Raw genomic sequence first — 11,116 nt, 5'->3', positions numbered from 1 at the left:
GTAGGAGGTAAAGAACTTCCTAAACCATAATTCACCTCACCACAGCTTTAATACTTTGAAGCAGTCATTCTAAAGCAGCTGTAAACATATCTGGTGTCTCTAATAACTGGTATGCCACTTACTCTGAATTCAATAGATATCAATGACTAGTCTTGTGCATGTTCTGAGCCTTTTGGAATTGGTCAATGAAGATTTGCTCTAGCTTTGTTTAACATGTCTGTTAGATATACAATGGGATTTTCGGTTCATCCATCACTTTCTTATCCTCAGTTTGGTGAATAATACAGTTGGTAGCTTATAACATCAGTAGTACTGCTTAGCCTTCGCCCTACAACCTACCTCGTAAAAATGTGAGGCTGCCATGGAAGTTGACCCGTTCCCCCCATTGTAAAACTCACTGTTAGCTGTTGATAAATGTGGACTATAAATCCCAAAAGCTGTTTTTGTCCTTTTCCGGATGGATTTACTGTGCAACGTGATTGTATTGAACGATATTTGTGCAAGGGAGGGTTGATATTTATGAATATGTGGTACAGATCAAGTCGAATGTAAATCTACCCTACAAATAGTACACTACTGGCTACCAGAGGCGCAGAGCTAGTTGCTTCCTTCATGACTACTCCTTTATTAGCTGTTTTGCTGTTAATACTGATAGCTCTACGCAGCCTCAAGGCCCTCAACAGTGGACTCATTCAGTCATTCCATCAAGGCCTCTGTTTTCCATTTATCAGGTTTGGTGGAAGGGTTTTGATCTGTTACAGCTAGGTTTACTTCCCAGCAAAAGCAGAAAAATTGTAATAGCTCTACTTTTGCCTTTCATTGGTTGGACCCAGAATAATAAGTGTGTATATTTATGCTTGGAACGGTGACGGACCTCAGCTATGCATAAATAATAAGCTGACAATCTAATAATTCTGGGTTTACAGGAACTCTTTCAGATGAATGCATTAGAGTGCTGTTGATCAGATAGCATCAAAGTGATGACCTATTCAAGTTCTAAGCCATTTTCCCATTTTCCTCGCCACTTGAACCAACTCTAGGCAAAGTGTTGCATCTTGAGAATAGAATAGAGCTTGAAGCTCAGGGGTTCTGTGCCATGAAACTAGACCTCTTTTGATTTATAATAGACCTTATTTTCGATTTATCATCGTCTTTCACACTTCATTTACCAAAATGAATCGTTACTCAATTTCTAGGGCATGAGCAAGTAGTAAACAGTTTTGTGGGGTTACGTGTCGCAGAAATTTATTGAGGAAAAGCCGCAAAACCGGTCATACTTGGCATTATTTTCCTTTTACTAGTATACCGTTTTGTCCTCTAAACTGAGAAGTCAAGAACCCCTAGAAGAGCAACTTACATGCTTCTACACGAAGTTATCTTTAGTACGGATGGAACCTCAAGTCCATCCCATACTATGACTTTTTAACATTTCCCCTTCTAGAAGCATACTCAGTTCTTCAAGTCAATCATGTGGCCCGCAACCGTTTGAATTTGAGTGAAATTGAGCGAAGATGCAGTTTCATTCGCATTTATTCTAAAGTTCGACATCATTAAAAATAAACAAGAGATGTTCGATGAAATGTCTCAAAAAAAGCATATACATAATGAGATAAAAGCACCCCTACAACGACAATTGCAGGAGGGAAATCTACTTGCATTGCTTTTAGGCCATCTCGAAAGATGTTGCACATGGACACTTACCCTTAGAAAATGGTACGCCGATCTCTGCCTGTCTGTTGTTGTGGACTGCAACTATAGGCAAAAAGTTGTTTCTGACCAAATACAAGACTCCATAAATTAGAGTTTTAGAGATGAATCGGACCGGAGATTGGAGACGTTCCAGAGCTGGAAAAGATTCGTCTCTCATCTCTAAATTCCAACTCTCTCTCTCTCTTGTGTGTCAAGTAACGATTTGTTATTGGTTTATTCAGGATGATTATTGCATATGGTGAAACTGTTATTACATCTCCAAAAGAGTTCGGTTGAGATTCACCCATCTACTGCGGTTGGCTTAGAATTTAGGAACTCATTGATTGCAAAACAATTAAGAGGTCTCCCAAGTGAGGTAGCGATTGAATCCCTTGAATTTTTGACAAAGTTTTCAAAGCACGTGCTCTTATTATGCGGGACTTCTATGGAGAAAATAAAATATCTCCATGAATTGAACGTTTTGTGGTCCTTACCTAGCCTGAAACTAAGAGACTGAAAGTCTTTAGAATGTAACTGCAATCATGGCACCGGTTGTCCCTTTCTTCACTTATTCTAAAGGAGCAAATTCGTATAGTCAAAACCATCAAAGGAGCAAATTCACCATATTGTACGCTTATACTCCGAGTTCTTTCAACTGCATTGGACTGGTTGACGATGGAAGGCCGGAACAATGCAATATTCTCAATGACAAGGCGATTGCATGGGACTGTATTGAACACAGCAGTTCCTCATTTGACAAAGGAAATCCCTCAGGATTTTGACCATTTCAATATTGCAAGTCCCAGAAGTAAAATTCCAGAGTGGTTCAATAATCAAAGTGCGGGAGATTCACTAATTGTGGAGAGGAGGTTCTTTTTCTCAAATGGGTGTTGACCCTATTGGTATATGAGTGGTGGTAGTGTTGGCGCCGGCGGAATTATTTCCCCTCGTTAGCTGTGATAAATCATAAATGAATGGTGGTGGCCACTTGCTTTTCGTGCAATTGGTTCGAAATGTTTCCGATTTTGTTCTGCTTTTGGTGCAACTCAAAACCATGATTCTGGTACCGGTAGACATTAGTTTCAACAGAACTGTGGTTGTATTTTGACGAAACTCGTCACCCCAGCTGAACACACGGGCCGGTGGTGTCAAGGGAGTTAGGCTACTGATCATTCTTTTTTATAGGTGAAATAATTTGAAAAGCTTGTCCAAAGTAGCTGAAGTTGGATCTGGTTTCTCTAAAGTGAGGAATCTGTAAATTTACTTGAATTTCATAATTTAGCTAATCTAAGGGCTCTGAAAAGTAACACATCATTCTTGGATTAGTTTTTGGTTTTCTACACTAACTCTGGTTAAGGTGACGTTAGTTGTCGTTAACTCCAGCTCAAAAAAAAAACTCTCCTCTGCGTTAAAGACTCTGATTTTTCTTCTATGCGTGACTTGCTGCGTTGTTCTTTCTCTGCGCTTCTATGGAAAATCATCCATGGTTACAAGAAGGCATGAATACAATTAGGTTCCTCTTTTTGAAACGGCCTCTTGATTCTTTATTTGATATATGAACTAATTGTTATGTCCATTGATTTATGAAGTACATAATTTATTGGTTTCTAAAAGTCAAATAGTTCTACTTAGAATGAATTAGGTTAAACTCTCTAGTTCGTCAATCCATATACTTTTATTTGTACAGGAACTAGGTTAAAATCTAGTTAAAATTGAAACTTCATAGTTAATAATCCTTGAGGTCGAGAACTACATCAGTTTGAAAACTTCATAGATCTTCCTGTGAGTTAGGCCAAATACTCTAATCTATTAATAGGCTCCTTTCTCTGTTCTTTGACATACACACTAAACCGATAGTCTTGCTTTCAATGACTCCCCAAGCCATGACCTATTTGATCCTTCAGAACCAGCTTTAGCATTGAGTAAAGAAAAGAAGTATTCACTATTGGATCCTTCAGTCGTGTGGACCTATATATATATATATATATATATATATATATATATATATATATATATATATATATATATATATATATATAGTATCTAGAACTATATCAGTTTGGTTTCTTTATCAGTTTATCTGCTTAATGTAAAGTCTATGAACAAAGTGCATATTTGGACAAGAGAGAAAAATTTGGATTGCTATTCCATTAAAACAATATTACTCATATTTAAACAATATATATAACAGATCGAAATTGCAAAAACTCATCTATAGCTTGCTGTCAATCTTAAGGATCCCTTAACTTGTCACCTGAAGAAAGCTTGGAATGGATAATCTACATCAGATGCCCATCTTCTTATGTATCACTACCACCTTCTCCATGGAAGCATGATGTGTTTTTGAATTTTATGGGTGAAGACAGGGTTTTGTATCTCATTTATACCACGAATTGTAACATGTTCAACAGATTAAAACATTCATTTATGAACAAAGGCGTGAAAGAGGGACACAAATATTGCTCCAGAGCTCTCCAGGGCAATCCAAGAGTCAAGGTTTGCATGTTGTTCTCTCGCCAAACTATGCTTATCGGCAGGGTGCGTGGATGAACTTCTATTGATTTTAGAATGCTCTCGAAGATTGAACACCACTGTTATACCCATTTTTTACCATATAGATCCCTTGGATATACCAAGGCAAAGTGGGTATTTTGATTGGGGCTCGGAAAACTTAGAGACGATGCTAAGATGGAAAGAAGCTTTAACAATAGTGTCCGATATATCTGGGTGGGTGTTGGACAAATATGAGTAAGCACAAATGAACAAAGAAACCATTTCTTAACAAGAACTATACTTTGATGTTATGCTTCACCTTGTTTGGTGCCTTTGATTACACTATCTTGTTATATTGGAGTTTAATTGCTTGACTGATCGATGACTATTTGACCTTTCTTCCTCATAGCTAGGTGTGAACGAGAACTTATTGAACACATTGTTTCTGAGGTTTTCTCAGAGATCGCCAGCCAAAGAACGAAAAACTAGGTATGAAGGGAATAGTCACTCATTTGAGACCATCACTCAAACAGGTACTCTGGAAAGGTTTGCTCTTAGCATTAATTCTATTGCTAATGACGTTCGGGGAATCCTTGATCTAATGGAGAAAAGGGAGAGAGAGAGAGAGTAAGGATGCAATCATGGGGACGCCAAACTTGGATAGCCTTGTTTGTTATAAGGCGATTGAGTCCCTTGATACCAAATAAGAAAGGTATGTGTTTAAGAAATAAGAACATGTCACCGGAAGAGCACTCAAACTGGGTTGGATTGAGCATGGTTATTTTGACGTGATACATTTCCGTTGGACTAATGATGATGCTCATCTCAGAATTCTTGCGAGTGAGTCACCATCTCTCTCCCAGTAGCACCCTATATAACATTATTTTTTCTCTTTTTTTTTTTTTCCCTTTTGTTTCTTCTTTCTGTTGAGCTTCACAATCTTTGAGTGGAATAAGGATGTCCGTGCTTTCAGTTTCCATGGATAGAAAAAGAGGACAGATTTGCCTGTGGCAATCCGATATCAGCAGTGGAGCCAACATTATCTATGGCATTGGTGATCTGGAGTTCCATTACCACGCCAAATTACAGTATAAATTAGTAGGAGCATGTGCAAATGTGTGAAAGGCAGTTTTTAGTGATAGTCTTTTGTGTAGATATTAACAAAGCACATATAGTGCTCCCTAATTTGGTATTGTACATATATGTTATATATTACAATTGCTAGCTCCAAAGAGGTTGACAAATTGTTATCTTGTTTTCTTTCCTTGGGTAATTGAACAAAATAAATAAACAAACAACACAATATCTGATGTGAACTCTTCCTTCTGCTTGCAATATCACAATAGATAGCTTCAACTACAACATCAGGCTTCAGCTTTCTCTAAACAGAATGATAGTTATCTAGTGTGCTGCTTATGCTTTTCAGTTTGAGGCTTTACATATTTGATCTTTGGTAAATGCTGCAGTTTTTGGTACAGCTGAGATTTTGATGATTTTATTTATGCAAATCCCCACACTTTGATTGCAGGAACTTCACTATGATTTGACTAAGGCTAAGAAATGTGAGACAAGAATTTGAATGTTCTTTAACTCAGGCTTCGTTTGTCAATTTGTTGTTGAATTTCAAATTGTTTGCTCAGGACAATAAACTTAATTATTGTTTTGAAACTAACTTTTTTCCCTTTAATGGAAAGAAGTATACATATAAAGTTGTCCAAGATGCTTTGCCTACTTATTTGCATCAGTGTTGTATAAATTAATTAAACTCTATTGTTTTCAGCAGCATCCATCCACTAACTTCATGAGTTTATAATGTCTGCCTGCTTACCCTTCTCTCTTTCCTCTTGCTTTTCTATTGCTTTGGTCTTCTGTTTTTTCCTTTATCTGTCTCAGCATTGTTGAAATGATAGTCTGTTCCTACTGATATAAGTGATATTACATTGTGTGGATTTTCCATGTGATTTCTACCTTACAAATATTAAGCACAGATTGTGATCCATAGCAGGTTGTGGCGGGTAATGAATTTCCTATTGAAAATTGAACGCAAGGGCATAGGTAATGCAGCTTTAATACTTATCAACAGTCATTCTGAGGCAGCTGATAAACCTAGCAGGTACCTTTCATAACTGGTATGCCACTTATTACTAGCTAGAATAGATTGAAGGTGAAGATGATGCCTCTGCAAAATTGGGTAAAGACTAGCGAGTAGATATGCTTCTTTTTTGTTTTTAATCAATCAATCACCAATCACCATATATTCTGTACGAAGAAATTAGGATAAGCAAGCATGGACCTTCCTGCCTTCCTGGTCTATCTTGCTCTATTTTTAACCTTCTTTCTATTTTTGTTGGGTATATATCTTGTATGCAAATGATTACAAGCTCCTGGCCGGTGCTTTTGATTTTTGATTGATCATTACATAATTTCTTCTTTGATCCTTAACCATCTTATCCCTTACCATATAGGAATTGGGAAATATTAGGATGCATTGTAATAGTGTTTGAATCCCAATATCAATATACCAAACGAAGTCATGCTGTGATTTTACTTCAGTTCTTCTAGTTCATCATATGGTAATGAGACACTGTCTTTTCATCCGGGTCCCCAGATAATTGTGATGGGGATTATGCAAATCATCTAAACTAAGAAATAACACCCATAATTAGTGAAAATAGCCATTTTAAGGAGTCACTTCATCTAATCACTCATTCCCAGGAGAGCAATCCGTTTCTTGCTCATCCTTTTATTAAGATTTATTAAATTCTCAAGATTCATGAGTGTGTATGATTCTTGCTAGCTCCCACACCTTTATTGTAGGCAAATATGCTTTGACCAAAAAGTGAGAGAAATCTATAGTGTTTGAATCTTTCTGACCCTTCAAATGAATCTAGAAAGTTTAAATTTTAATTTTGTCCGTTTCTCTTTTCTTTGTTGGTTTTATTCCATTGCCATTTTCCTCTGTAAATCTCTCTTTTGTCTTTATTGAAAAAATAGACTTGTCCTACTTGTTAAACAACCTAATTAATCCTCCTTTCTGTCCAGGTTCAATGTATTTCCTAATTGCTTGATCTTATGATGGCAGATTCGGTCCGAAAGATGAACAGAGATGGAACGAATTGAACACGATGAGCACCAGAAACAAGGTATTGGCAGATATAGTGATAATCGAGCTCAATACAACTAATGGTACTTGGTCTAGATGGTTCTACATTTTCTACCTATAGATATTAAGCCAGATTATGTCCAGGGCAGGTGTGGGAGGTAAAGAACTTCCTAATTCTAATTCAACTCAAGGGCTTATTTGGTAATGCAGCTTTAGTACTTTGAAGCAGTCATTCTGAAGGAGCTGATAAACAGAGAAGGTATTTCTTCGAACTAGTATGGCACTTGCTCTGACTTCAGTGGATATGAATGACTATTCTTGTGCATGACTTGTGCCTATTGAAATTGGCCACTGAAGATTTTCTCTATCTTTGTTTAACATGTCTGTTAGATATACAATGAGATTGTTGGTTCATCCTTTTCTCTCTTTATCCTCAGTTTTGTGAATAATACAGTTGGTAGCAGATGAGTCTTCAGCCTACTACCTCTCTTAGAAATGTGAAGCTACCATGAAAAGTTGACCCCATCCCCACGTAAAACTCATTCTCAGCTGTTGTTAAATGTGGACTATGAATCTAAGAGGGTTCTCTTTATAAATATTAAGCGGAGAATACGTATTTAGCTTGTGATGTACATAACCTCATGATTTGTTCTGTTGAACATGTTCATCTTCAATACGAGGAAGCATGCATATCTAATTACTTCAAAACATGTTTTACCAGTGGAAATTGGTCAAGTCTTATATATGCAATGGTAATACAACAGAATACACACTAAAAGTTGTGTTCAAATTATAAAAAGAAATGTGTGTCTTGCTTCTAGGACTATATTTTCCCTTCTGTAGTTGGCTACTTTTTTATAAATCTGTTTTAGACCTTCATTTATATTTGGATCTTCTGGAGTGGTTGGTTCTCCATTCTTACTAATGACGGTGGTATTACCTTAGTTTCCAGTAGCTCTTACTGCCTTCGTTGGTTGGAACTAAGGAGTGGCATATGTATGTTTTGTAAGTGATAACTGTACTAGAAATGTGCTTCAAAATAATGGCGGATCCAGGATTGAAACCTTAAGGGGGCTTGGATTTCTTAAACGAAAAAAGAAAAAAAATTCTAGAGAATCTCGACGGTGCGAGAGAATTTCATTAATTAAAAAAAAGATACACCTAGCATATCAATACAAAACTAAAAAACACAATCAACAACAAAATAAACGTGCAATGCAATACAAGGACATAAACTAACTAAATCTCTACTAGTCCCACTAGCTTCAAACTCTTGGATCACCGACTCATTGTCAATAGATTCAGCATATTCCTTCTCAACGTGAAGGGCCATACAATCACCAAGAAACTGATCTTCCATCTTGTTTCTAAGTTTATTCTTGATGATGTTCATAGCTGAAAATGCTCTTTCAGCGGTCGCCGTAGAAGCATAAATAGTCAAAACTAGACAACCTTACACTTTCTATTGATTTTGATTGAAAAACTATTTCAAAGATTGTCTTCCACATCTTTCAAAGATTTTGACTGAAAAAATGTTTCAATTTGTTTGGTAGGATTTCTTAATAAATCCCATTTGTGCATTGCAGCATGATGGGGAGAATTAAGGCCTCCTACGTGCTTCATCAACATATTATCAACACCACAAACCCTCTTCCAATTTTTAAACCCATCAACGGTGAATGCATGATGGCGAGAATTTTCAGTGTCAAATAGAAAACAAGGGAAGCAATATGCCCTATCAAGAGAAATTGAATATTCTAGCCATGGATTATCCTTGAACCAAGAAAACTGAAATTTACGTTGTTGACTCCCTTGTTTGATGAATGGAAATGTTAACTTGGGTTGAAATGGACCCAACAAGACATAGGCTTTTCGAATACTATCACGCTCATTCACTGGATATTTCCATATGGCACAACGTAATCCAGGATCACGTTCAAGAGCATTGATATTATTTTGTGGTTTAGGAATGGAAGGTGGAGGTTCAACATCAATATTTGGTTCAGGAATGGAAAGTGGAAGTTCAAGATCAATATTTGGAGAGGATATGGAAGGTTCAGAAACCACATTTGAACTTGAAGACTCAACATTCATTCTTTGAAACCATGTATGTATGAATTTTGATCGCTTCGGTTTCGGCTCATGATTTGACATTATACTCTAACAGCAGCTACATTAAGAAATTAACTTTGAATTAAATATTTTTCATAACAACTAATTTAACATAAACAAAAGCCACAATATAAGGCACAATTTTATATGCACAATGAAGAGAAAAGAAAAAAGTACCTTCGAAAGCAGTAGATTTCAGCTATTCTAACAATGGACTCGAACATTTGTTCTCATCAACATCATTATATATTAAATATTGGGATCCAGGTTGAGCATTTGAACCGTGCCTATAACATTTGAGATAATTTAACTATAATCACATAAACAAATATAGAAACGCAAAAACAAACATTCGGTTCCAGACTTGCAGTTCATACTTCATACAATCATACTTCATTGTGCCCATTACTCATTCACAATTAAACATTTAAACAAAAATAAAGAAAGAAGCAGAGAAGTAAATGGTAGACTTAATTACAGAAAGAAACAGAAAGAAGCCAAGAAACAAACAGAAAGAAGCAAAGAAACAAACAGAGTTACTCAATTACAGAAAGAAAGAAGCAGAGAAGCAAAGAAACATTTAAACCCAATTAAGGATGTAGTTTGAGATCAATCTTTAACACTAAAAATTGCCCCAAATTGGATTGATTGAATTAAACAAAATTGAAATTATACTTACATTCAATTGAATCAATTATGGCACTTCGAGTTAATCAGAGATTCAGAGGAATGAGAGAGGCAAGCATGAACCATGGTTTCGCAGCTTTCGCTGGGGGAAGAGGAGGACTTGAGGAGGCTACCGAAAGAACTCAAAGAAGAAAGGTTGGGCAGCTGGGGTCCGAGTGTATGCTACCACATTTTGAATACAACTCAAATGCTTTCAAAGCTGGGCTCGGGAGAAGAGGTTACCGAAAGAACTCAAAAGAAGAAAGGTTGGGTTGGGCAGCTGGGGTAGGGTGGGCTTGAGTTAATTGTATACCCAACCTTTTCTTGTTTTGGGTTGGGCTTAAATCTGGGCTGGGGTCGGGTGGTCGGTTCCACTCCTGTTAATTGCTGGAATTACCAGAGAGCACAGGACTGGAACAGGCTTCAACGCTGAAGTTGATTTTTGTTTCCACATCCTTTTCTTTCTCCATCTCAGTTGATTTACTTATCAACTTCATTCTTTTCTTTGTCATCGTGTTCATGGTTTTCTGCTTCTTGAGTTTCAATTGCTATTCCATGACTTTTTCACTTTTTTTCTTGTTGATGACTAGCAGGACTTCAATTTCTTGCTTTTGTAGTTAAAGAGCCATGCCTACGATTCTTGCTGCAGTTTTTGATGATTCAGTGCTCTCTGGTCTACTATGGACCTGTTCCTTGAGCCTTTTTTTTGGCATTTTCTCGTTCTACTTGATAATTTTGTGTTCTTTCAAGTTGGGAAGCGCAGAACCTTGGGTTCGTGATGTGAGGTTTAGTTAGCTGAGTTTCTTGTAATGGTGAAGGCTTGATGAGTTTAGTACTTTTATCAGATGAATTTGGTCCTGTGTGAGTGTGTCCAGTGTTAAGAAGTCTGACTTGAGTAAAATTCCAAATATTGAAGGGTCTTGGGTTCAGCTGGAAAATGTAGAGGTTTTAGGAATTAGGAACCAGAAAATGTCTGTGAAAGAGACTAGCTAAGAGATGTGTACAGTGTGTTCGAGTCTAAGATGATTAATTGAGCTGTTGTATTGCTGGAGA

The 11,116-nt window shown here is 36.9% G+C and overlaps 1 non-coding gene across 1 annotated transcript; it reads right to left on the bottom strand.

Moving 5' to 3' along the window:
- Nucleotides 1–8,394: 8,394 nt before the first annotated feature.
- Nucleotides 8,395–10,352, bottom strand: LOC112171269. The gene is made up of 3 exons (XR_005801127.1): nt 10,077–10,352; nt 9,575–9,684; nt 8,395–9,455 (listed from the first exon to the last, which is right to left on the bottom strand). It is a non-coding gene; the product is annotated as an uncharacterized LOC112171269 (transcript).
- Nucleotides 10,353–11,116: the final 764 nt, after the last annotated feature.

This window comes from Rosa chinensis, chromosome 6 (assembly GCF_002994745.2).
Source record: "Rosa chinensis cultivar Old Blush chromosome 6, RchiOBHm-V2, whole genome shotgun sequence".
NCBI classification, from domain to species: domain Eukaryota; kingdom Viridiplantae; phylum Streptophyta; class Magnoliopsida; order Rosales; family Rosaceae; genus Rosa; species Rosa chinensis.
Note: the sequence above shows the minus strand (reverse complement) of the source record. Positions and strands in the feature narration are given on the sequence as shown.